Source organism: Hibiscus syriacus, unplaced genomic scaffold, assembly GCF_006381635.1.
Source record: "Hibiscus syriacus cultivar Baekdansim isolate YM2019G1 unplaced genomic scaffold, ASM638163v2 tig00110890_pilon, whole genome shotgun sequence".
Classification (NCBI taxonomy): domain Eukaryota; kingdom Viridiplantae; phylum Streptophyta; class Magnoliopsida; order Malvales; family Malvaceae; genus Hibiscus; species Hibiscus syriacus.
Window position 1 is genome coordinate 9,865,022 of NW_024062900.1, and position 6,267 is coordinate 9,871,288.

Sequence of the window (6,267 nt, forward strand, 5' to 3'; positions counted from 1 at the left end):
CTTCGTTTGGGTTCGAAAAATCAAAGTGCCGATGAACTTGGGGGGATTTTTGTAGGTTGCAAATGAGAAATGAGGCATTTTTTGCCAAAGTGGGCTTTATACTTGACTCGTGACCGACCCGCGACCAGACCCATCCACCCTCTGACCCGCGTGTTTTTAAACAAAAGGAGAAAATTACAATTTTGGTCCCCCCATTTTTTAAAGCTTTAATTTAGCCCCTAAATTCGATTTAAACTGATTTACTTTCAAATCTTACTTCTTATTTTATTTTCGTTTTAATTTAGTCTTTTTATTATTAATATATATATTTTTATTTGTTTCTTTTACCTTTTTTTATTATTTATCATTTTATTTTTATTTTTTTACTTTTTTTTTATTACTTGTTTTCCTTACGTTTTATTTATATATATTTTTATTTTATTTGTTTTTTTGTCTTTTTTACCTAGCATTTTTTTATATATTTTTTATCATTATTCCTTTTATTTAAATACCGTTATATATATATATATATATTAGTTTTTTATTTCTATTATTTTTCATTTTTTACTATTTACTTATTTAATTATATTTTTTATATTTTTACTTATTAAATAATATATTATATATATCTTATTTACCTAGGCCCCCTTCTTTTTGTCCCCTATCTTTGACAAAAAAATTTCCTTCTTTTACTTTCTTTTGGTGAAATGATGTAGAAGCATATAGGCTAGGTTTTGTTTTCTTTTTTTCTTTTTTTTTCTTTTTTTATTTCTTTAATAGTTTTTTTAAATTTATATTTTTTATTTTTTCCTCTTTTTTGTTTTCTTTGATTTATTTTTATTTCTATTTTTATTTATTATATTTTTTCTTTGACTTATTCTTTTTTCTTTTTTATTTATTTTTCAATTTAATTATTTAATTTTTTCTCTGGTTTATTTGTTATATTATTTTGTTATTCTTTATTATTTTTTTCTTTTGATTTATTATTTTATTATTCTATTATTTTGTTCATTTTTTTATTTAATATTTTATTATTATTTTTCTATCTAACATTTTTGACCTTTTTAGAAGAATTCCAACCAATCAAAGGTAAGTAATTGGAATCGAGTTTTTAAATTTTATTTTTAATTTTTAATTTTTTTTGCAATCAAGATAACCGACAAATTAATTGGTACCGAAAGGGCAGTTCAAGGGTGCTAATCCTTCCTTGACTATAACCGACTCCCGAACCTGACACATTATGGTAAAACACAGATCAAGTAAGATGGTGTCCAATCTACCTAAATATCGTTTTAAAATGATCGGTGGCGACTATAACCTATTCTATTCAATTTGAAGCCCAATTCCGGGCCCAACCGAAAGACGATCGCGACTGCTTGGCGACTCTGCCAGGACAGTTAAGTGAGTAAGGCCAGAAATTAATTTTTTGTTGTCTTTTTGAGCAAAAATTAAAAGGTTAAATTTTAATTTATTTATTCAATTATAATTATTTATCTTTGATTATTTTTCAAATAAATAGTTGTACTGACATTTTTCTCAATGATTTAATATTTTCAAAAATTTCATCTCATGCTCTATACCTGAGCTCTGAACCCTGTTTAAGTGGGGGCAAAAGCGACGCCTTCGTGGGAATTTATTCTCCGTATGAGCCTAGCAAGTAACCTTTGGGATTCATATACCTTATGTCTTCGTGTGAATTTATTCTCTGTATGGGCATAAGGGAATGATTCCTCTCAAGTTTAACTTAGTCCACATAAGCTTGTAATGTGCTTAGGATTAAAGGTCTAGCAAGCCCAATGGGGCACCAGGAAGGAGAACTCGGGTACCTTTTTTAGAACCTAAACCAGGAGACTAAAGGGAATTAGAGCCTACCCAAAACCTCATTTCGAACCCTAGACTACTTTGATATTATTTCCTGCTTTATTTTCTGTTCAAAACATGTGAACTAGAAATTTATGTGGTTAGGACTGGTTCAAAATTAACATGTGGGATAGAGATCATGTCCGGGTAGGAATACTAAGCACATGGGGTAGATATCATGTGGGGTAGGACTGTTTCATGATTGTTTTGATTATTATCTTTTCCTCACTAACTCTTTTCATTCTTGTTCTCTTTTATTTTATTTTCATCATTTGCATCATTCAAAAGAGGTATTAATCCACCAAAAAAGTGTTTGTTAAACATAAATAATTCGTATTAATGGATAAATGGGTTATAATACAAGAGATGAAAAGCTCAAAAGTCTGACTTTGGTCATAAAAGACTCAGAATTGACCGGGATTTACACCAAGCACACCAAAGGTCAACTTTTTGAGTAGGCAAAGATTGCAAGGGCAGACGAAAAAAATGTTACTGACCTGGAGAGTCCCTTCAAAGACGGAAAGAGAAAGACGATAGCCGAAATTGGAGTCCATTGTTAACGAATTAAAGAAGCAAACAAGTGAGATTCAGATAGTTTCCTTCAATGGAGGTTTTCAAAGGCGTTGTCGTTGAGGTTAGACTCAGTAGAGAGTGAAAGGCGGAGATGCAGTCATTCGAGACTTTTTGGAGCAAGCAGCTCGTCGCTTACACAGTTTATCCAGAGAAGCCGGAACAGTTCGACAGGGTATTCAACTGGTAACAGAAAAATGCGGAAGATGAGTCAACATGTCAAAAGTTGTTCGGGGACTATACCTTTAAAATGTTTTTGTCTCCTAAGACGTAACACTTTTGTCACCAATAAGGATTATTTATAATAACATACACATTTTTGGATCAATGCCTCAAACATTGCATGCATCATGCATTTAAACATATTTTGCATTTTTTTATTTTCATTTCTTTACATTCGCATTAACTAACAGAAGCAAATCTCATCAAAGTAACAAATACTAGATATACCACCTCAAGCATTGGACACGCCCCATCCGCATAATACTCGCTCAAAAAAAAGAAGATTGAAGCCATAATTGCTCAGATTAAGGAGAACATGTTGAAGCTCCAGAGAGAATTGGAAGATAAGATAAATCAGTGCAGTCGAAGTACTCTGGATACAATCAACAAGAGCCAAGAGTCCTTAGTTGATCAGATTGTTGCCAAGTTAGTTGGCCTACATCAAACAAGTGCGCCTGGGGTAGGTTCATAGGAAGGGGTAACTATGCCACCTACCCCGCAAGTGGTTATCTCACCTGGAATCTTACCAAAACTTCAAGGGGACTCATCCGCTGCAAAAATAAAGACCTTATCAGCTACAAAGATACATATTGTTGTATCTAACCCTGATAACGATCCGGGTTATTACCGTATACCAGATTTGGATGAAGAAGACAAAGCAAAGAAGATGGAGTAGAAAATCAAGAAATTAGAGGACCAAATGAAGGTAGTTAAAGGAGACAATGACTACTATGGAGTCGATGCCATGGAACTCAGTCTAGTCCCAGACTTGGTTCTTCCTCTGAAATTTAAGTCCCCAGAATTCGAGAAGTTTGATGGAAATAGCTACCCATCCGCCCACATCACCATGTTCAATCGAAATATGACAGGATATGGAGGGAACGACTAACTCCTGATCCACTGCTTCCAGGAGAGTCTGTCGGGCTTAGCCATCCGGTGGTATAATCAGCTAAGCAGATCACATATCAAGACTTTGAAGGATTTAGCAAAGTCATTTCTAGGAAAATACAAGCATGTCAACGACATGAGGTCAGATCGAGTTATGCTACAAAGAATGGAAAATAAGCATAACGAGAGTTTCAGACAATACACATAGAAATGAAGGGATTTGGTTGTATAAGTTCATCCGCCCTTGGATGAGAAAGAAACCCGTAAGCTTTTTGTATAGACCTTGAAGGCTCTATACTTCGAACACCTGGTTGCAATCACATCAGGAAGCTTTTCAGACTTAGTTATGGCCGAACAAATAATCGAGTCGGCCATAAAGCAAGGCAAGATTAAACATGGGGAGGCCAGTAAGAAACTTCCAATGAGGGAGATGAATGGAGAGATTAACAACATCAACCATATTAATAAAGGTTTTACAATCTCCAACCCAAAATCAACTACAGCTGTACCGTCAGGTACTTCTAAACAAGATTCCAGAGAACCTAGGAAGAAAAGGGAATATTTCAACCCTATTCCTATGACCTACAAAGAGCTTTACTAACAACTTTTTGACACCCACGTAGTGTCACCATATCCGGTGGAACCCATGAAACCTCCATACCCCAAGTGGTATGATGAGAATGCTCATTGTGAATATCACGGTGGTGTCCTAAGGCACACTATTGAGAACTGTTGTGCATTCAAGAGAATCATGCAGAAGATGAGTAACAAGAACTGGATCTACTTCAACAACTTGGGGGCATCCAAGTGAGGAAGATCATTTTATCATTTGAGGCATTTTATTTGAATTTGTTTTTCATCTTTTCTGAAGTTTTTGTAAGGCCATTTATATAAATTTATGTTACTTTGAAGACGACAAGCAATGAATCAAATTTGCAGACTTGAAAATCTTTGAATATCATCTGAATTAAAAACTCTGTAAATGATTGGAGTTATAGACCTTTGAAAAAGTAACATTATTAAAAAGTGGTCAAACAAGGACTTTGACCTTACCCCAAAACAATACGCTCAAAAATCATACCCTTCTCTTACAAATAACCAATATAGTCTTCTTCTCTCATAAGGGAATGAAAAAAGGCTTGGTATTTAGATGTTCATAGGTGCAGACAACATGGGGCATCTTTTGTATATGACATTACTATATTTTTTGTTTAAGAAGTTCAATGATGATGATCTTTACAGATGGAATAGTCAAGTAGGTGAATCTTGTTTAAGTCAGTTGCTTAGAAATTGAACTCCAAGGATGAGATTTCTTGACTTTCAACAACACCTAGACTATAACAGGTTCTTCTTGAAAAACTTAAGAAATTGGATCCGTATACCCAAATTATAATATTATATATACAATAAAGTGTGAGCTGTCCCTCTAGAGAAATTGGTTAAACGCCCTGCCTTTATGGATAAATTCAAATCCAACTAGCCAGACAATGGCAAATTAAATAAGGAGTTTTGGTAAAAGATGGACTAAAGGAGTTAAAGAACACCTGTTATAGTCAATTTCACACAAGCACTCAGGAATTTCATTTTTAGACCGATATTTCTACAATGCATTTGCTATAGGAGCCTACAAAGCTTGAACAAATAGAAGAATTCAGAGGACCGAAATAGAAGGTCTAGTAATTAATCATGCTAGTTGTGTCATTTTGTCCGCATCCGATTAAAATGCCAAGAAAAGAAAAAGACATGTTGCGATGTTTCAAAAAAATGACATTTTGATGACCTAAACCTTAGAAAATGGGAAGCCAACCTGGAGCCAACTCATCAATTCAGATATTTATCAAATAACTATAACTCTGAAAACATTAAAAGAGATATTGATTTGTTTGATATACTTTGAACTCATGTTTATGATTTGATTTGATTACAAGCATGAATTAAGGAGCAATGTTTTACATAATTCTTGTTTTTTTCCCTCCTAAAATAAGAGAAATGAGAAAAACATTTTCAAACAGGACAGTCTCAAATGTGAAAGGCTGCAACCCGAGAAGAAAATGAGGTATGGTCGATTCCGAGTACAAGATCGACAGATAAAATAAGTCTCCATACAGAAGATAAAGTATAACCAATTCATGTTGCATGCATCTTAGGCATACTTAATAGCATCACATTTATCATTTTTCACATACATAATTTTTGCAGATTTAGAGTCAAGTTTCAAATTTAAGATGAAAGATACTCGATTCAAAAGCTCCTTTAAAGATCTATGGTGGTTGCTTAACTCAGTAGTGAGAAGCTAAAACTCAACCAACTTGACATATTAAAAGATCGACAGATCTCATAATGAACTTCATATGGGTTCGAGAGCCAATTTAGAACGAATCCAGTTCAGCTTAACTCAATGACGAGCAGTTATTTTTCCAGTTAAAAGCCAGATTTCAACTCCATGACGGATGATATACAACTGACAGACTGCCTCACTTGTCTTTCTCACAAAGAGGAGTCACCCGAGGAACATACCACATGGCTTTCTCGTGAAGAGAAGTCATCCAAAGATCATCTCACTTGGTTCAAACCCGTGAAGGGGAACCACCTTAAGAATTATGACCGGCTTAGACCCGTAAATGGGAGCCATTTTTCACTTAAAGAAACTATTAACAGCATAGCTCAAGGCGAGAAGGACTATATGTCAACCAAGACCTTCGACTTCGATTAAACTTAGCTCAAAGGCATATCAAATTTACATCATAA